The sequence below is a fragment of the Papaver somniferum genome, chromosome 7 (genome assembly GCF_003573695.1).
Source record: "Papaver somniferum cultivar HN1 chromosome 7, ASM357369v1, whole genome shotgun sequence".
NCBI lineage: Eukaryota > Viridiplantae > Streptophyta > Magnoliopsida > Ranunculales > Papaveraceae > Papaver > Papaver somniferum.
In genome coordinates this window covers 29,653,376-29,675,619 of record NC_039364.1, presented here as the reverse complement: position 1 = coordinate 29,675,619, position 22,244 = coordinate 29,653,376, and positions in this window count along the sequence as shown.

Here is a 22,244-nt window from a genome sequence, read left to right as displayed (position 1 = left end):
AATCTAGCAAAAGTCTCACAAAGTAAGGTTTTATTATTGTTAGAGCACTGCTCGGTCGAACTCGAAATCGTTGCTATCTCAAGCTTGTTTGTAAATCTTAGTTGTCTAAACTATAAGTTTTGATTTCTAGTCTACTTATAACTATGTCTCGGATTAGGATAGAATGTGCAGTTGAGATTTAGACTTCACGGCGTTCATCGATTAAAGACGAAGAATACTAAGGGGAGCTTGTGGAAATTCATCAACAAAAGGTATGTGGAGACTTTAACTCATCTATCACTCAGAAGTTTATTTTATTCTATCTCTTTTTGATACTGAGTCGTATAGCTATATAGACTTTACATTATACACATTTGATATTTTGAGCTCAGTTTAACTCGCTTATATCTTTCTCGAAATATGTGTTGGAAAGCTTTTTGCTTTAACTACGTTCATCATTATTCTTGATGAAAGTCAAAAGATGATCATGTGAAAATCACCTGGTAATATCCTACATGATTTGTGTGAGACAGTCATTTGGTGTAGACTCAGAATGTTTCGTATTGATCACTCGATCACTTGAAAATTGATTATAAGATAATAGTTTGTGTGAGGAAGCTATTGTATTCTTCTAATAATGTTTGAATGATTGAAATGGGAGTTTAGAACAATTAACCATTGTTTGGATATAACAAAGTATGCATACCCATATACAAACTGTTGTAAGAATGATTCAGGTCCGGGAACCAAGTATGCATACCCGTATGCGAATGATTTTAATTGTTAAAGTCCAGGAACTAAGTTTGCGTACCCGTTTGCAAACTAATTCACCTTAGTTCGATCCAGAACGATAGTATGCGCACCCGTTTGCGAACTGTCGGACATGACCTAAGTACGAAACTTAAGTTTGCGTACCCGTTTGCAAACTTATGTGGTTAAGTCCTAAAATTGGCTAAGTAGGATGTAGTTGCAGGAAATCCCACACTACACCCCTCATATGATTTCATTATTAATCAACTCATTTTAGGTTTATACTCTTAATTTTATTAATCAATCTTTGAATATTCTTACAAGAAAAGATAAAGAAATCGAGAATGATCTTTGCTCTAGACTTTCTCTCTCCTATTTACTTGTTTCTTACTCAAAAAGATCTCTCTCTCTCTCTCTTTACAACTCGAACGACTATTTATAAGGAAATACATAGTGGATGACAACTAATCTGTCCTTTATTTTCAGGTATGGTCTGCGATATTCAACCTTACAAATGTTAATTTCGCAAACTCTCTAATTTTTGCAGGACTATCATATCTTTCTCGTGATCTTAGCTGACATCATTTATTTTATCATTTCTGAAATTGTTCTGCGACGCTGTTGTGTTGTGTCATTGATAATTTCGCTAAAACATTGTCATTGCGAGATTCTGATCCTACATCTTGCCTCTTCTCATATCTTCTCTGCAAAGTAGAGAATGATGTGAGAAATGTCGTAACTGTTCATCGTTTCATATTCTGCATTTATCACACGTATTCTTTATTCCATTTGTTTCTTGACACGTCTTCTGTAACCGCTACTTTTCAACCGCTCACGTCTCTTCGTCTTAATGGTGTTTATTTCTTCGAGTAAAAAAAATCTCCTTTATATACTCTTCTTTCCACTTTTATTTTTATTTTCTATTCTATTTTTATTCTCTCATCTCTGCAACTCTGTTATTCTTCTGCAAGTTCTTCTGCTGTAATTTTTTCCTCCTTCAATCCTCTTACTTTTTATTCACTCCTATACTCTATATTCAAACATGGCTCCAAGTGGTCATAGATATTAGAAGAATTTACAAGATGTCCAAAAAGATCTTGCTGATAAAGGTTTCACACTCTCCACCATTCCTAGTGAAAATGCCAAATCAATTATTTCTGTCAAACTTTTCTCTGATCAGTATTGTGATGATCAATCAATCATAATTTCGCTAGGTCAGATTCTCGCAGGTCTCCCTATTACTCTTTATAACCCAGATTTTCTTTTATTTTATGAAATTCTCGCTCACTCGGGATTTTCGCGAGCTATCTTCCAACTGAGTGGGGACTGCATCCGTCTAATGCTAGAGTTCGCTAATCGTGGTGCTGGTAGAGGATCTCTGTACTCCAAAGAACTTAGGGATCCTAAATTCGCAAACCTAGAGATAGTTGCTGAGAAATACACAGTAGCGAATTTCTTTGAGAACTATGAACTTATCTCCATGAAGAAAGAGAATACTCGCTGGGTTATTCGCTTAAAAAGGAAAGATAATATTGACGAAGCCAAAATTCTCATGCAAGATATTGACTGGCATCTGGTAAGAAAAAAACTCCTCGCCAATCCAAAGATGATAAATGGTGTGTTTTTCCTTTAATGCTAAAAGGACCCTACATTGCTGGGTCAAATATTCTTCCTGCGAATCTCGCTGCTTATCAACCTTGGGTTTTCTCTTGGCCTGAAAAGGAGAAATAGGTATGTTTCTTCCCATTTAACTCACTTTATATTTCTTTATTGATTTTTATTATTCTGTTCGCTAACTCTTGCGACATTCCACAGATCCAAAAACTGAAAGATAGTTATAACAGGACTGGGAAATCTAGTACTCTGTTAGCTCTTCGCTCATACACAGATGAGGTAAGAAATTTTCTCTTATGATTTTAATTTTCTTCAATTTTCTCTTATGATTTTAAACAGTATACTGTTACTTCCATGCTTCAATTTCTTATTTCTATCTGTGTGTGAAGATTATTGCTGAAGTAGAAGAATCTGCCGATGTTGCGAAGATTATTGATAAAGGTAAAGGTGCTCTTCGCAGGGAAAAATAAACTGGTCCTCCTCCAAAGAAAAGGAAAGTTCGTTCTTCTTCTCCTTCAAATATTCCTCCTCACGAAAATTCCGAAAGTGACAAGGGTGATGAGGACAACGATGATCTTGCTGCAAGTGAAGATTCTCCACCTGAATCTTCTATGGCTAAGATTTCTGGCCTCTTTTCTGATTCTCTACAAGGAATGGGAGATAGCCAATTCGCAAATACCTGCAACGCTCTCGCTACCCTTTGCGATGTCCCTTTATTGGATGGTGATAGCTCTCTTCGTGGAGTTTCTAGATCAGTGACTCCCGACTTCTTGCATTCTCTCAATAGTCTGGTATACTTTTATCCTTTTACTTCTTCATTGTTATAACTCAAAATTTCTTTCTATATTAATATTTTTAATATTTTTTCGCAGGATGGAAAAGCTTCTTTTGTTGTTGCCTCAGATCTAGAGAGAAGACGCGAAAATCTTGAAAAGAAGAATCTTCAATTTCGCAAAAAGAATGAAGAATTGGAAGCTAAAGTTAAAGGTCTTCGCGAGAAAAATAGACAATTAGAAATTGATTCTTCTTCGTATAAGAACAAAATCTCTAGTCTTCAGCAAGCTGATAATCAGCTTTACGGTATGTTACTTTTCTCTTTTCCCTTTATTCATTCATCCTGTTGTTTTATCTTATTTAAATGATCCTTTTTGCAGACATTTATGGTCTTTCTGATGAAGCTACACTTCTTCGTTCATTTCCTAATGCCTTGGATAATGATACCCTTCTTGAGCGTCTTAACAATTCCTTAAATAGCTTCTCAAATGATAGAATTTCATCTCTTTCTCTAAATGGTTTAGATCTAAATTTCGCCTCTTAGAAATTGATCATAGATCTAGTTTAGGCTTAGCCAACCGATTTAAGCGTCTCCTTCTTGATTCTAATGAGAAATCCAATGAGTTAAGAACCAAAATTAGCGGTCTCATAGATGATAAGGATCGCATCTCTGATCAAGGTTCCAAGGCTTTGGCGAAATTCCAAGAGGCTCTTCTTGAAGTTCAACTTGAACGAGATGAAGCTAACCGTAAGAATCTGCGAAAGGGAAAATCAAATTCGTTCTCGTCTTCTTATAAGTAGTGAGGATGAATTTGTTTGGGTTGCGAAAATCTTAGATGATGCTAGAAAAGATTTAGGTGTAAATGTTAGTCTCCAAGTTGAGCATACAGCCTTGATTAGAGATATGATTTCTGATAGAGAAGCTTACTAACTGCTCTTCTTTACTAATCTTTTGCTTCTTATGAATTCTCATCAAGTTAATAATTGATTATCTTTTGCTCGCAGATTCTGAAAATAGATATCGTGAAAAGATTGAAGAACTGGAAGCTGAAAAGGAGGAACTCGCAAAGAATCTTTCTTCTCGTAACGACAAGTATTCTAGATTAAAGAATCAAATCAAGATCACTGTTGCGAATTTTAAGAATGATGCTATGCATTTTCGCAATCAAAGTATCCAAATGGTTTGTGACGATGATAATATCCCACATTCTGATTATCCTTGCCTCTTGGAAGAAATCCCACAAAATACTCCCAGTTTGATTATCTCTGATAGCGAAGCTGACGATGAAGAATCTGATAGTGATGGAGGTTCTGATGGTGATGAAGATTCTGACGCAGACGAAGAAGGGAACAAGTATGATAAAAATAATGAAGGATTAACAAAGAAGTAGTCTTCATTTCTTTCTTTGATTCTTTGTAATACTTGTACATTTATTTATTCTTTCTGTATATTTGTGTTTCTTTCATTTTGACCTGCATAATTAAAACAATTCTTTTTTGCAATACAGTTAATAAATATAATCATTAATTTTTGAATCTTTGAGTAAATCTATCATATGGAGACAAATAACATTTTCTAATTTCATACATTCCCATACTTGCCTCTGTTATTTGAATCCAAATGAGAGATTTCATAAATTTTTTCTTATTTTATGTCTCAATTTCGCGGTTAATTATGTATAACTTCGCAATCTTATGCGAAGTGAATTTTTTTTATTTTAAAAATCTCATTCCTGTGTGGTCTTATTTTGCCTTCCTAATTAAAGCTCTTATTATGCCACCTCTTGTCATTGCGACAAAATCGCAGGACGTCTTTGCACTTTCATGCAAAAACCCATTGATCTTTCCTTAACTTTTTCTTTTGTATTATGGCCTCTTCAGGAATGTTGCGACAATATGACAGGCCTAAATATTCTTGCGAAAATGAAGCCCCATGACATTGTCGTCTTGCACGAAATCGCAGGACGTCTTCGCACTTTCATGCGAAAACCCATTGATCTCGTCTTATACTTTTCTTTTGTATTATTGCCTCTTCAGGATTGTTGCACAAATATGACAAGCCTTAATATCCTAGCAAATAAAAAGCCTCATGACATTTGCGTCTTAAGACATTTATCAGCTCCCTAATGGAGGGTGCCTCCCTTATCTCCCCCCTGGTTGCCCCTTTAAGGAGGCATACTTCTACCATACAAGGTTATCTCCTCCCATCCAGTCTTAACAACAACCAGTTGTTTTCGCAGCCTCTTATCCCTTTTACCTATAGGGCTTATGGTTACGAGACTACACCCTAAGTGGGGTTTTCTTCAGGCCGAATGCAGTATAAGCCAAGACTTGTCAAGAATGGAAAAGTACGCTTCAAACGTCTCTGGCACTCTTGACTCAACCATGTACCTCGGCGCCTTGATCATATCTGCACTCCTTGGGAGAGTCCTTATTACCTTAGTCGCCTAACCTAAGTCATATGCTTAAGCTGAGAATCCAAGGTGCCTCTCCCGGATGGGCTTTATTGACCCCAAATCTCCATTAGTCAGGTTTCGGTGGCGGTGTAGCCTTTTCCTGAGTCATGCAATAGGTACCCCCTTATATGACGTACTTTAGGTCTTACATTTGCCTCTTGCGAAATTTTATTCGCGAACTAGGGTGTATGCCATAAAGGTTCGCCTCTTTCTCTTTTGTCATTTTTCTCTAACTAATTTCTGTAAAATTCATTATCTCTGCGAGAGTCTCGCAAATCATCATATTGTATCTGAATTTCGTAATCTCAATTTTTCCATTCAACCAAATGTATTTTTGAGAATTTTGCTTATTGCGAGAGTATCGCAACAACTTAATCATTCATACATTTCTTGTTTTTATTACCTTTGTCATCCTCTGCTTCTTTATTATTTTCTGCTACTGCTTCCTTAGTGGTGGTATGTTCATTATTTTTATCCTGAGCTAGCATTAGTTTCGCAACATCTCTTCTCCTTTCCTTTCGATTGTATCCACCATCAACCTCTCACTTCTTTGTGTATCTTTGATTTTGTGTCGCCAATTTTCCTTCTTGTTTGCCCTTCCTTCGCAAGATTCTATCTCAGTTTCGTAACACCTCTTTCCTTCAACCCAATCTCCCTTTATGATTCCTACACTACTGGGGTGAGGGAATTTGATGCATTGGTGAAAAGTTGAAGCTACACCTAGAATCCCATGTAGCCAAGGTCGACCAATTAACGCATTGTAGGGTGATTCTACATCAACGACACAGAATAAGATTTCAGAAGATATTCCTTTCAATGGAATTCGCATAGTAACCTCCCCTTTAGGCTTGTTAGCAGTACCATTAAAACCATATATCTTATATGTTGATGGTATAATATCATCAACTCTTCCACCCATGGTTTTATAAGTATGATAAAATAAGATGTTCACAGAGCTTCCAGTATCGATTAGAATTCTATTGATTTCCCATGAATCTTCAGCTTCCTCATTCTCATCTTCTTTCGGTTTTCGATTAATTTCTAATTTTACTACCAATGGATTGTCATGCACCTCTTCTCCTTCAGGAATTTCTTCTGCGGTAAAAGAAATGATCTGTTTCTTCCATTCCTCTAGTGGCGAGATTTTCGCAATATTCGTAATTTCTCTTCCATCATTATCTCTTGCGAACACTCTACTCAAAACATTATCATGAAAATCTTCAATTGTCTTATATGAATATACGATAGAGTGACAGAATAGATTTTGTGCTTTTGCACCAACTTCTATGAAGAATGTTTCTTTCTTTTTTATCGTATTCACTTTGTGATGTTCTGGTGGTGGTGGAAGTGGTTGAGATTGTGGATGCCTTACCAGAAAGTCATTTAGTTTTCCTTGATTTATCATTCTCAAAATAATTCTTTTTATATTTCTGCAATCATTTGCGGTATGTCCATGAAAATGATTATAAAAACAAAACTCATGACTTCTGTGGTTTGGAGGTGGTTCCGTTCCCATGTTCCATGGTGTTGGTATATTCTCCATCAAGATTATAGCTTCACATATCTTCTCCACGCTTGCATTTAGAGGTGGCATCTTGATTTCTTCCCATACTACCTTGTGACCTCCTTTTCCACTATTATAGTTTTGTCTTTGACCTCCATAAGTTTCTTGCGGTTGATCGAGTCTTTGAATCTTGTTATTTCCTCCACGATTGTAGAAATTTATTTCTCTTTCATACTCTTCTTGATCTCGGCTTCCCATAGCTACTAGTTTCTGTTGATTGTTACTTGTCACCTTCTCTTGTTGTACTTGCGAAGTATTCGCCACTTTGTTTATTAGCTTGGGTAATAAGCTTGGATTCGCTGTTTGTGAGTTGGTGTTAGCAACTGGATATGATTCCATTTCATTTTGCCTTTCCTCTAGAGCAATGTATTCTTCTTGAAGTTCTCGAAATTCAGTCATTGTGATCGTATTCTTGACTCTGAAAATTTGGACATACAATAGGTTTGTTGCAAACATAACATTGATAATTGATAATATAAGATATCTCTCATCTACACGGCCAGCCATTTCGCTACACATAGTTCTCCATCTTTTAGTCAGGTGTTTCAAACTTTCGCCAATCCTTTATTTTAATCCAAACACATCTTATATACCAGGTCACGAGGAATTATTACTTATATATTCCCCGAAGAATGTAGTCTGCAAATGATTGAAGGAGGTTATTGTGTTCTTTGGTAGACCTTCAAACCATTTAACGCCTCTCCTGTTAAGCTGGATGTGAAATATTTGCACAATACGACATCATGATTTTCCCATTGTAACATGCACCTCACATAGGCTTTAATATGTTGAATTGCACAAGTTGTTCCATCAAAAATGCTGGTTAATGCGGGCAAATTGCATTTCGGTGGTATTCCTCCTAATTGTACTTCCCTTGTAAATGGAGTTTTCGCAGCTTCTTCTATTGCTTCATCCAATTGTCTTCTACCTACTTCTCCTCTATTATTTAGCATTCCTCTCATTTCTCCTAATTCTTTCAAGATTTGTTTATTTACACCTGAATCTTGATCCATTGGTCTCTTTAATTTCGCCTCTCTTCTTCTGCGTTCATGTCTATCTTCTCTCGCGAAATTTTGCATTTTTTCTTCATTATCCTCATCTCTTCTTCTTCTGCGATTCTCTTCCTCATCTCTATCTTGAATTGGCATATGATGATGCCTTTCATTTTCCCCTCCATGATTTTGTTCATTTCTTATCGATTCAATTTGTTGTCTTTCAGCCATCCTCTTTACTCTATCATACTCCTCATTGAGATTACCGTTATTCCGGTTTTGTGTACGCCTTCTTTTTCGATTGTCATGATTGTTCTGGCGAATTGTCTCCTGAAGCTCTTGTTCTTCCATTTCCGCTCTCAATCTTTCACGTTCGCAGATTAAACGTGTTTGTTCAGCATAATGTCTTTCAATTTCTTCTTCAATTGTCTGTTGATTTCTTTGAGTTTCCCTCTCATGTAAAATTCTTCTTCCTTCGCCATCTTGGTCATTTCGTCCCTGATGTTGTCCGCTCTCTTGATTTCCACCATTTTGCCCATCATCAAAAGTTTCATTTTGTGGAACATAACGATCATCAGCTCTTTCTCTATTTTCGCGATATTCTTCATTAAGATTTGATATTTCTTCTTGAATATTGTTTCCATCATTGATTGTGGGTGAGTTTCGCCTCATTTCTCTTCTAGTCGATCTTTAATATGATTTTGTAATACTTCTCGATCTTCTATTCTGTAGTCTTATATTCTCCATCCTTAATTCGTGATTTTGCCTTGTTAAATTTGCACGTTCTTCTGCCTCAGCTATTCTTTCTTCATGTATTCTTCGTCTCAATGTTTATAACGCTCCAATTTCCTCATCTCCATGAATTATTCCTTCATCTGCTTCTTGATTTCTCTCTTCCTGTCTATAATTTCTGTTTTGTTGCTCTTCTTATACTTCTTCTGCCGAATTTGATTGCCAAGTGTGTATGCTCACCCTATCATAATATGTATTCCTCCCTTGAACTAGTGTTTGTTGAATTGGTGGTTGAATTTGATTTTTTATATTACTTCTCATTCTAGTAGATTCTCCCATTTCACTTTTTCTCTTCCAGCAATTCTTTTGCTTCTTCTAACAGTAGTCGGTTGTTCGGATGTATTTCTTCTTCTATCCATTTCTTCAATGTTAACAATATTGCAAGAAATTATGGAAAATTCTTAATCAATCACTCTAAATTTTCACAAATCTCAATATCAATCTTCAGCTTTTTCTAAAATAATCTTCAACACCTCCCTGTTTCTAGCGTCATTATGTAGTTGCAGGAAATCCCACACTACACCCCTCATATGATTTCATTATTAATCAACTCATTTTAGGTTTATAATCTTAATTTTATTAATCAATCTTTGAATATTCTTACAAGAAAAGATAAAGAAATCGAGAATGATCTCTGCTCTAGACTTTCTCTCTCCTATTTACTTGTTTCTTACTCAAAAAGATCTCTCTCTCTCTTTACAACTCGAACGACTATTTATAAGGAAATACATAGTGGATGACAACTAATTTGTCCTTTATTTTCGGGTATGGTCTGCGACATTCTCGCAACCTTACAAATGTTAATTTCGCAAACTCTCTAATTTTCGCAGGACTATCATATCTTTCTCGTGATCTTAGCTGACGTCATTTATTTTATCATTTCTGAAATTGTTCTGCGACGCTGTTGTGTTGTGTCATTGATAATTTCGCTAAAACATTGTCATTGCGAGATTTTGATCCTGCATAGGATTTCATACTCATGAACAAATACATTCATAAAATAAGGAATGCAATCTTTGCAAACCGTGGCTAAAATATTCATGAACTGATTCTTTTGAATCAATCCGATTTTGCTTTAATCGTGTCTTGTATACTTATATGAGAATACCAACAATCTCTATGAGTAACACAATTAGATTCATTTGATTATCATTTTATCTAGAAGTGTTAAGATGAAAATGGTTAACACAAAAGTGTTTCTGTGGCTAACTTCGGTTAACTGTTATTGAGCCAACTCAATATACACGTTTAGGTACGGTTACCCATATCTAAATGAAAGTATATTTCATTTGTGTGTAACAAACTAAGATCATATAATGGTGGAAATATATTAGCTTGAATCTTAAATCAGGTTTCATCCAACAGTGAATATTGATTGCTTTGTTACAAAGTTATCAAACCTTGATTTGAAGACTATATAAGGGAGAACTCTAGAAACTGGGAAACCTGATCCCCACACCTCATGTGTTATACTAGTTGCGACTAGAGTCGATTATCCTTTAACCTAGGTTTTTCTTAAAACCATTATAGGTTAATGACTTAAAGACTTCATTGGGATTCTGAAGCCAGACCCATCTATTTTCTCTGTAGTTGTGTGTTCTGATCTTACTTGTTCTATCGTATTGAGTACTATCTTCTCTAAGATTTGGTCGAGATTTATCTCCGATAGGTAATATATAAAAAGTAATCACAAAGCTCTTTGTTTCATTATCTGTGATTCCACTAACTTTTTCTACTACCATATAGTTAAGTTATTGTGAGGTGATTGATATTTCTTGGTTGTTCTTCGGGAATATAATACCGGATTATCAATTGGTTCCTATTCACCTTGATTTATCAAAAGACGGAATAAACTTCGTAGGTATTTCTGTGGGAGACTGATTTATCTATCATAATAGACTATTCCGTGGGAGACATATTTGTTTTTAAATTCTTCGGCTTTGGATTGTAGAAACTCTTAGTTGTGGGTGAGATAAGCTAAGGGAATCAAGTGCGTAGAGTCATTCTGGGATTCAGAGGCGTAAGGAACGCGATTGTACCTAAATCAGTGTAAGATTGGTTAAGTCTCAACTAAATTCCAATCCGAAGTTAACTTGTAGTAGGCTAGAGTCTGTAGAGGCTTAATACAGTGTGGTGTTCAAATCTGGACTAGGTCCCGGGGTTTTTCTGCATTGGCGGTTTCCTTGTTAACAAAACTTCTTGTGTCTGTATTATTTCTTTTCCGCATTGTATTTGTTTATATAATTGAAATATTACAGGTTGTGCATAGTTCAATCAATTGGTAAATCTAACCTTTGGTTGTTGATTGAAATTGATTGACACTTGAATATTGGTCTTTGGTACCTTTCAAGTTGTTTCTCATAATAATCAGGCTCACAGATTTCTATCTGTTTGATTTGATGATTACATTGAGAAACAGAGATATAACACTTGGATATATTTTCCTTGATTGAGTCTGACTGCCTAATTGATTCTCTTGGAATTATATTGGAGTTAGTCCATACATATTTCCTAACGAAATATTGGGTGTGGTTGTTAGACCCCCGTTTTTTCAATTGGTATCAGAGAAGGCAAACACGTTTAAGACCTCATAAGTCTGTGTTTGTAACAATCTGATTCTATGGACAGTAGTACTATCTCTGACAAACGCATCACCAGAGATAAAAACTCAATTTTTATGAAATCTATTAGAGAAAGACTTGTCGATGTCGCATATAGACGAACATTCTCTTCCTACGAAACAGACAAGTATTGATATGTATTGCCTTGATTATCTTACTGACGAGTCTGACTCTGGAGTGGAAAGGGAAGCAGCCCAAGAGAGTGCAGCGATTCTAAAACTTGTTAGAATTCAGGCAGTTGAAATCAATATGCTAAAACACAAGGCGAATACGATGATTGGTATGATAAAAGATCGTGATTCCGAATTAAGGGTTCTTCGTGAGGTAGTTTGTTCATTTCGAACCTTACTTGAGGCTAAACTTAAGGAAGATACCCTGGAAATAGAACGTCTATTGAGTAATCTCTTTATTTAATGTAAATGATGCTCTATGGAGTCCACTATACCAATCACTTCTGATTCAACAACGATGATGGAAAATATGACTACTTGTAATCATGTTTCTCTATTAAAACCTGTTTCACAAGCTAAACTGCAAACTCTTCCTCTTGCTAAAGATTTGGTTACTTCTTCCACTAATCAAAGAATTACCACATCTCATGGAAGGAAGAAATCTTCTAACGATGCTACTAATGCTACACACTCTAATCACTCCGGTGATCAGAAAGTATGTCTCTTTTGTGATTCATAAGGACATGTTCTACGGAAGAGAAAACTGAGGTTGATGACAATTATTTTGGTCGACTTCGACACACCTTAGATTTAATACGAAGTTGTAACTGAAAAAGTGTGGGTACAACAACCTTACCCAATATTTCTCTTAGCAATATGTATGGACTAACTCCAATATACTTTTAAGAGAATCAACTAGACAGTCAGACTCAATCTTAATAAAAAGTATATCAAAGAGTTATATCTCAAGTTCTCGAATCAATACTTACTCAAGAAAATAACATCTGCGAGTCTAATCGAATACAAGAGAAATTAACTTGAACGGTACCAAATACCAATGTTCAAGGATCAATCAATTTCAATCAACAACCAAAGGTTGGATTTATCAATTGATCGATTAAACGCACAACCTCTGATATTTCAATTATATAACAAAATATAATGCGGAAAATAAATAATACAGACACCAGAAGTTTTGTTAACGAGGAAACCGCAAATGCAGAAAAACCTCGGGACCTAGTCCAGATTGAAGACACACTGCATTAAGCCGCTACAGACACTAGCCTACTACAAACTAACTTTGGTCTGGACTGCAGTTGAACCCCAATCAATCTCACACTGACCCAAGGTACAGTTGCGCTCCTTATGTCTCTAATCCCAGCAGGATACTACGCACTTGATTCCCTTAGCTGATCTCTCCCACAACTAAGAGTTTCTACGACCCAAAGTCGAAGACTTTAATAAAAAATCTATATCACACAGAAAAGTCTACGAGTTTTGTTCCGTCTTTTGATAAATCAAGGTGAACAGGAACTAATTGATATACCAGACTTATATTCCCGAAGAACAACCTACAAATATCAATCACCTCACAATAATCTTAATCGACTAGCGAAACAAGATATTCAAAAGCATAATTTTTTTCATCTCTCTTTTCAAGCACCCTTTCATGTCTATGTCTTTTAATGTATTCATCAAAAGAATTGTGGAATCACAAAAGATGAGACGAAGATGTTTGTGACTACTTTTTATCTTGCCTATCGGAGATATTAATCTCGAGCCAATTATTCCAATCGCACTCAACACGATAGAAACAGCAAGATCAGATCACGCAACTACAGAGAAGATAGTTGGGTGTGGCTTCACAATCCCAATGAAGTTTTCAAGTCGTTAACCTACGGGGTCTCAGTAGAAACCTAAGGTTAAAGGAGAATCGACTCTAGCTTATACAACTAGTATCACACAGGAGGTGTGGGGATTACTTTTCCCAGTTGCTAGAGTTCTTCTTTATATAGTCTTCAAATCAGGATTTGCAATCAATGCTACCTTGGTAACAAAGCATTCAATATTCACCATTAGATGAAAACCTGATTAGATTCAAGATAATATATTTCAACCGTTAGATCGAACTTAGCTTGTTATACACAAATGAAATGCACGTTCATTTAGGTTTGTGTAAATGTACCTAAACATGTACACCTAATTGGTTCAACAGTAGTTAACCAAATGGTTAACCATATAAGCACTTTCATATCAACCTTATTCATCTTCACCATAACAAGTTCAAATGACTCAAAAGAACTAGGTAGAGAGTTGTTCAATTGCTTAGATATCATAGAAGTATATAAGACACAATCGAAGCAAAACCTATTTTGATTCACTCGAATCAATTCATGAACATTATAGCCATGGTTTGCAAATATGTATTCCTTAGTTTATATATGTCTTAGTTCACGAATAAACCGTTTTTAGAAAATAACCCACTCAAGTATGCATACTGGTACGCATACTTAAGTACTCGGTTTGAGTTTGTTTTCAGTTCAGAAACTCCAGCAGAAATTCAGGGGATGTGAACTTCCGGCAGTACGCGTACGGGTACGCGGACTTAGCTTCCGGACTTCCTGAACCAGTAAGGTACGCATACTTTAGTTCAAGGAATTTTGGACTTACACAAGTATGAGTTCACATACAATGTTTATACACATTCAAGGTTATATATTCTAAACTCTCATTTCAATCATCAAAACATTCTTAGAGGATGTTAAATAGAGGTTAATCACACACTATTTTTCATCAAAGCGATTTTCAAGATATTGAAATAATCAACATGACTTTCGTCACTTGTAAAGATGAACTTGGCCAAAGCGAAAGCTTACCAACACATATTTAGAGAAATAGACAAGCGAGATAAATTCGGCTTGAAATAAAAAATGTGTATAATCGAAGTCTATATAGGAATACAACTTTTGTCTCAAGATAGGAGATATAGTAGATAGAATTTTGAGTGATAGATAAGTTCAAGTCTGCACATACCTTTTAGTCGATGAAGTTCCACCAGTTCCTTGAGTAGTTTTTCGTTTTTGTATGATGAACGCCGTGGAGTCTAGAGCTCAAATACACTTTATATCCTAGTCCGAGACTTAGCTATAAGTAGACTAGAAATCAAGACTTATAGTTTAGGCAACTAAACTTGACAAACAAGCTTGAGATAGCAATGCTTGCGAGTTCGACTGAGCAGTGCTCTAACAATCTTCGCCTTTGTCAATTTTAGTGACAAAACTATCAATACATATGGAATACAAAATGAATAAAGTTTATAGCTTCTCTTCTACATGCATGATCTCCTTGGTTCTTCAACATTACTCGAAATCTTCGTCACTTCCAAGTACTCCAATGATTCCAAAGATATCCAATGTAGCATCATAGTTGTTGAAGATTCGTAGCCATAACAATGAGAAAACAAAATCTCTCAATCATTATTACACAGTGTCATAGTATTATTACACATCATCAAAGTTCAATTGTATCACAACTTTGACAACAATACTATGGTGATATATATCGCTCCCCCTTAGTCAATACTTTATCTCACATGAAAACCACTCCCCCTTACATAATGATCCGAAAACCATATGTATTTGTAGTGTCAACTACACATTAATTCTCCCCCTTTTTGTCAATAAAATTGGCAAAGGTACGAAAACTAGTGGGATCTTAACGAAATTTCCATAGAGACACTTCATGACCAAAAGAAAGCACATATCAACTTTTTAGATGCAATCATATATCCGAAACTAAATGCATTCGTCAAGGAGTTTATAAAGATACAAGATAACCCCTATAATATTCCACAGCCACACTCCCCACAAAGATTTGGCAATTAAGTACAAGTTCAATTAAGAATTCTCCCCCATAAAATGTCATTCCCAAAAGAACAACAAGAGCGACCTTACTTTCACAACAAAAGAATGATTTCTTTGGACATGACAAATCAGATGAAACATGAATTTGTATCCAAAAACTCAATTAAATGAACCACAAGAGAACCCATGATTAATTTAATAGAAAATGCTCAAAATAAGAGAACTTACGGAGCCATACAGTATATACATAAAAATATGGATCAGGGAAGATCAACACTGCGGAATAAACAAAGATTCATTCTATCTTCCGTCAGTATTTTCACAATGACATACAATAGACTTAATCTTTGTAAATAAAAGCTCATCCTTTCTTCCATCAATATTTGCATAATGACATAAAAGGCTTAACTTTTCTTTGTCAAAGGTTCATTCAATCTTTTATCAATACTTGCATATCGACATATGAAAGACTTAACTTTTGACCACATATGGGACAATCATAGTTCACGGACGCAAACACACATATCCCACACTAAATTGCAATATTGATAGGTGTTGTAAAACACCTAATTTTATATCTAGTATTTATGCTTTCTTTGCTATTATCCTTGTGAATTGCATCTCTTATGTTTGCTTTTGAGTTTTTTAGGAACAATGGAGTCATTTGGAGCAAAAAGAAGTGGAACTAGCGCAAATCCAGGATTTCTTCTCATCATCTTGAAGAGAACGAAAAGACGAAGCCATAGGCGAAAGAATGCGGTCATGTCGATGTTCTATGAGGAAGTTATGAGCAAAATTAAAGATTAAGCTTGTCAGTTCCCCAAAACTGATAGTACAAGGAATAGAGTAGTTTCAGGTATCCCTTATCATATGTCTGGGTGCTTCTAGCTAATATGGCTATTACCAACACCTGGGATTGAGAGAATGATTTCTCAATCATTTATTCCCCAACTCAGAGGAGAGTCCATGGCGGCTCCATTATCACTCCGAGAAAGAGAGAATCCACCTGAGATTGGTAAGGGTTACAGATCGAATTCGAAGAGAAACCTGGGAAGATGTTGTGTTTCCGGTGGTTGGAGAATCAGTGAATGAGCTAGGGTTTGTTGTTTCATATTAAATCCAGATGAAGAATTGAAGATATGGAAAAGATTATTGGGTGAATAAATCAGGTGAAACTGAATCGAATTCGATAATAAGAATATGGGTCTTTGGTAATACAAGAAATAGAGGAACATGGAAGAAAAGCTGGATCTGTAGCTGCCATGGATTTGCAGTAATAAAAGGAGATCGATGTGACGCATGGAAGAAGAAGAAGAAACAGAAACTAGGGTTTATGTGGTGAAAACAAAGATGATGATTCTGCTGTTGCTGCAGTTGAATTGGCCAAGAACACATGGATGGGTTTTAACTGAATTTGATAATGGAGGTCTTGCTTTTGGTTTGATGCAGTGCTCAACTGCAGATGCTGCTGGTGTATGAAATAGAGAAGGAAATGGGGTGAGTTTGAAGTCTGAGATTCAGGTGAGGAAGAATGTTGCTGATGTTGATTGTGGTGCTGTAATTGTTATTCAACTACTACCAAAACTGGAAAGTGTTGCAGCTGAAATGGATGTTGGTGAACTGAGAGATGGGGTCTTGAGAAACAAAGACGAATTGGTGTTTTATGATTGTCAAGAACAATTGCAGGTGTTTTAATTGAATGCCTGAAGCTGTGGATTTATGTGTTTACTGTTGATCTCACAAGGAGAGAAGTTGTTGCTGGTTAAGCTGAAGTGCTGCTGGTGTCAAGCAAGAGAAGAGTTGTAGCTGTACAGGTCATGTATTTGAATGGAACAACAGACATGGACTGTAATGCAATTGCAGGATTGATGTTAGTCTGCTGTGATAATGGTGCTCTGGTTGTGTGTGGTGAACCTGACTTTGCAGGAGGTGGAGTTCAGAGAAACTGTGTGTGACCTGAGATACAGATTTCATAGTTGCTGGTGGTTGTGTGCCGCAGGTGAAATGCAGGTTATTTTCAAGAAGATGGTGGTTACTGCAATGACAGTGGATGTGGTGCCTTGTGTTGGGACTGCAAGCACGCTGTTGCTATGCAGGTGCAGTTCTGGTAGGATGTAGGTGATGTTGCAGTTGAAGCTACAGAAAGCAAGAAGCGGCTGCTACCAGTACATGAGAATCTGCGGTGGAAGGAACTGAGTTGCAGTTGCAGCTCAGATGGAGATATCCAAGGGTGTTTGCAGTTACAAGTGCTAACGAATACTGATGGAGTTTTAACTGAGATGAAGCTGCTACTGATGTTGTTTAGAGCTGGAAATGGTTGCTGGTAAAATGGGTTTTTGTTGGTGCTATAATGTATGTGGAGTTGCAGTCAGATGGAGGTGGGTCTCCGATACAAGATAGAGAAAGTGGAACTGCAGGAATGGAAGGAAGCTACAATAAAGGATGATTTGAGCCCCAGAAGTTAAGCTGAAGCTATAGAAGGATATGGTGTTGATTGCGGTGACTGAATAGGTAAGAAGCAGCTAAGATTACAAGGGTTGAGCAGCGGCTGCAATTTATGTTATGGTTGGATTGGAGGATGAGAAGACCTAGAAGATAGTGTGCACTTCTGTTGTAATGCCTTGTGCAGCTGCAGTTGTTGTTAAATGCAAAATGGTGCAGTTGCTAGTGGTTTGAAGCAGTCTTGATGTATGGAGGAGCTTGAGCTGAGATTGCGGGCCAGAGTTATAGGATGAATAGCCATCATGGTTGTATATGTGCAATGAGGCCAGTGCAAATGGCTTATGCCATGGAAACTCAGATAAGTCAGCCCAGTTAGCTCACATGAATAGCTGACTCGGTTCTGACTCATGATCTTGACTCACCTGACTTCTCATTGGCTTGGTGTTGACCCGAGTTGACTCAGTTGACCATTGAGTTGACTCGTTGGGGATCACGTATTTTTCTATTGAGAGCTTTGGAGAGCGGCGACTAGGGTTTGCTTTCATTTTTCATCTTCTTCATTTTTATTATTGATTATGATGAACTCAAAAGCTATGAGTAGCTACACTCATATTATTGGTTATGGGATAAAGTGGATTTGACAAATGATATTTGTATCTATGAATTAGTTTTGTCTCAATAATTTATTGTTTATGGTTCACAATTAATAGTGTTATATAGTTTGAATGCTTGTTTAGTCGAGTCCGGAATCAATTGAGTTTGCCTTCATCCTTATTGCTAGATTAGGGTTTTCAATACGAAAAAGTTGTTTATTCCTGATTCTAAGTAGCATAATTATGGGTAGTGCTTGTAGTGATATATCCTACTAGTCACAAGTGAATCATAACTTTTGTTAGTGCTTTTACACGTTCGTTTGCATTGATTAGTCTTATTCCATATAACTTATTGCTTTTAGGGAGTTAAACTTGATTGTGCTTTTACACGTTGGTTGCTTTCTAGGAAGAATTCACATATACATCTTTTAATGTGGTTGTGATGAAATCAGGGAATTAGCGGGATATTCTTGCGATCAAGGTATCCTAGGACTTTTAGTAAATGAGAGATTAAAATATCAATTCAAGTCATTGATGAAAATACATGTTTGTGAATGATACTATTCCGTGACCAATATCTTCTTCTATTGATTATTCCGATTATTTACTTTGCTTTCATTTATTTTTATTACTTTGATAAATAAAATCCCCCTTGGTTACTTAAGAATCTGAAAATTGCATAACAACAATTGCCTCTCTGTGGAAACGAATTCTTTCTTATCACATACTTCATTTATTTTAGTTAAGTAAGAGAGTGAAATTATTTTTGACGCATACGACTGCGATCAAATATATAAAATCATAAAGATTAATACTGCAAAATCATCTTCCAAACAAACTTTAGAATTTAAACAAAAAAAACTAAAAACATTGAAGATGAAAATCTTTGGACATAGCTATGTGTAATCACAATAATGGCTATTCCAAACTCTAGTTTTTCTTCTTAAAAATACAAGAATAAAATTCTCATAAGAAGTTTTCCTAGACATTATAGAGCTTTCTCAGAGCATCTATCGAGAATTCCTTCTCATTATAGAAAAACCCATTGGTGATGGGATCGTTCAATTTCTCTAAATCTTCAGACATATTGTAGTTGCAAGAAATCTTACACTACACCCCTCATATGATTTCATTATTAATCAACTCATTTTTAGGTTTACACTCTTAATTTTATTGATCAATCTTTGAATGTTCTTACAAGAAAAGATAAAGAAATCAAGAATGATTTCTGCTCTAGACTTTCTCTCTTTTATTTACTTGTTTCTTACTCAAAAAATATCTCCCTTCTCTTTACAACTTGAACGACTATTTATAAGGAAATACATAGTGGATGACAGCTATTCTGTCATTTATTTTTGGATATGATCTGCGACATTCTCTCAATCTTACAAATGTTAACTTCGCAAGCTCTCTAATTTTCGAAGTACTATCATATCTTTCTCGTGATCTTAGTTGACGTCATTTATTTTATTCTTCCTGGAATTTTTCTGCGACGCTGTTGTATTGTGTTGTTGATAATTTCGCTGAAATATTAATGTTGCGAGATTCTGATCCTACATCTTGCCTCTTCTCATATCTTCTCTGCAAAGTAGAGAATGATGTGAGAAATGCCGCAGCTGTTCATCTTTTCATATTCTGTATTTATCACACGTATTCTTTCTTCCATTTGTTTCTTGGCACGTCTTCTGTAACTGCTGCTTTTCAACCGCTCACGTCTTTTCGTCTTAATGGTATTTATTTCTTCGAGTAAAAAAAAATCTCCTTTATATAATCTTCTTACTCTTCTTTCCACTTTTCTTTTTACTTTCTCTTCTATTTTTATTTTCTCATCTCTGCAACTCTGTTATTCTTCTGCAAGTTCTGCTGCTGTAATTCCCCCCCCCCCCCCCCCTTCAATCCTCTTACTTTTTATTCATTACCATACTCTATATTCAAATATGGCTCCAAGTGGCCATAGACATGAGAAGAGTTTAAAAGATGTCCAAAAAGATCTTGCTGATAAAGGTTTCACACTCTCCACCATTCCTGGTGAAAATGCCAAATCAATTCTTTCTGTCAAACTTTTCTCTGATCAGTATTGTGATGATCAATCAATCATAATTTAGCTAGGTCATATTTTCGCAGGTCTCCTTATTCCTCTTTATAACCCATATCTTCCTTTATTTTATGAAATTCTCGCTCACTCGGGATTTTCGCTAGCTATCTTCCCACTGAGTGGGGACTGCATCCGTCTGATGCTAGAATTCGCTACCCATGGTGCTGGTAAAGGATCTCTATACTCCAAAGAACTTAGGGATCCTAAATTCGCAGACTTAGAGATAATTGCTGAGAAATACACAGTAGCTAGTTTCTTTGAGAACTATGAACTGATCTCCATGAAGAAAGAGAATACTCGCTGAGGTATTCACTTAAAAAGGAAATATAACATTGATGAAGCCAAAATTCTCATGCAATATATTGACTGCCATTCTGGTAAAAACACAACTCCTCGCCAATCCAAAGATGATAAATGATGTGTTTTTCCTTTAATGCTAAAAAGACTCTACATTGCTGGGTCAAATGTTCTTCCTGCGAATCTCGCTGCTTATCAACCTTGGGTTTTCTCTTGGCCCGAGAAGGAGAAAGAGGTATGTTTCTTCCCATTTAACTCACTTTATATTTCTTTATTGATTTTTATTATTTTGTTCTCTAACTCTTGCTACATTCCGCAGATCCAAAAACTTAAAGATAGTTATAACAGGACTGGGAAAGCTAGTACTCTGTTAGCTCTTCGCTCATACATTGATGAGGTAAGAAATTTTCTCTTATGATTTTAAATAGTATACTGTTGCTTCCATGCTTCCATTTCTTATTTCTATCTGTGTGTGAAGATTATTGCTGAAGTAGAAGAATCTGCCGATGTTGCGAAGACTGGTGATAAAGGTAAAGGTGCTCTTCGCAGGGAAAAATCAACTGGTCCTCCTCCAAAGAAAAGGCAAGTTCGTTCTTCTTCTCCTTCAAATATCCCTCCTCACGAAAATTCCAAAAGTGACAAGGGTTATGAGGACAATGATGATCTTGCTGCAAGTGAAGATTCTCCACCTGAATCTTCTATGGCTAAGCTCTCTGGCCTCTTTTCTGATTCTTTACAAGAAATGGGAGATAGCCAATTCGCAAATACCTGCAAAGATCTCGCTACCCTTTGCGATGTCCCTTTACTGAATGATGATAGCTCTCTTCGTGGAGTTTCTAGATCAGTGACTCCCGACTTCTTGCATTCTCTCAATAGTCTGGTATATTTTTATCCTTTTACTTCTTCATTGTTATAACTCGAAATTTCTTTATATTTAATTTTTTTTTTATATTTTCTCGCAGGCTGGAAAAGCTTCTTTTGCTGTTGCCTCAGATCTAGAGAGAAGACGCGAAAATCTTGAGAAAAAGAATCTTCAACTTCGCAAAAAGAATGAAGAATTGGAAGCTGAAGTTAAAGGTCTTCGCGAGAAAAATAGACAATTAGAAATTGATTCTTCCTCGTATAAGAACAAAATCTCTAGTCTTCAGCAAGCTAATAATCAGCTTTACGGTATGTTACTTTTCTCTTTTCCCTTTATTCATTCATCCTGTTGTTTTTTCTTATTTAAATGATCCTTTTTGCAGACATTTATGGTCTTTCTGATAAAGCTACCCTTCTTCGTTCATTTCCTAATGCCTTGGAAAATGATACCCTTCTTGAGCGTCTTAACAATTCCTTAAATAGCTTCTCAAATGATAGAATTTCATCTCTTTCTCTAAATGAACTTAGATCTAAATTTCACCTCTTAGAAATTGACCATAGATCTAGTTTAGGCTTAGCCAACCGATTTAAGCGTCTCCT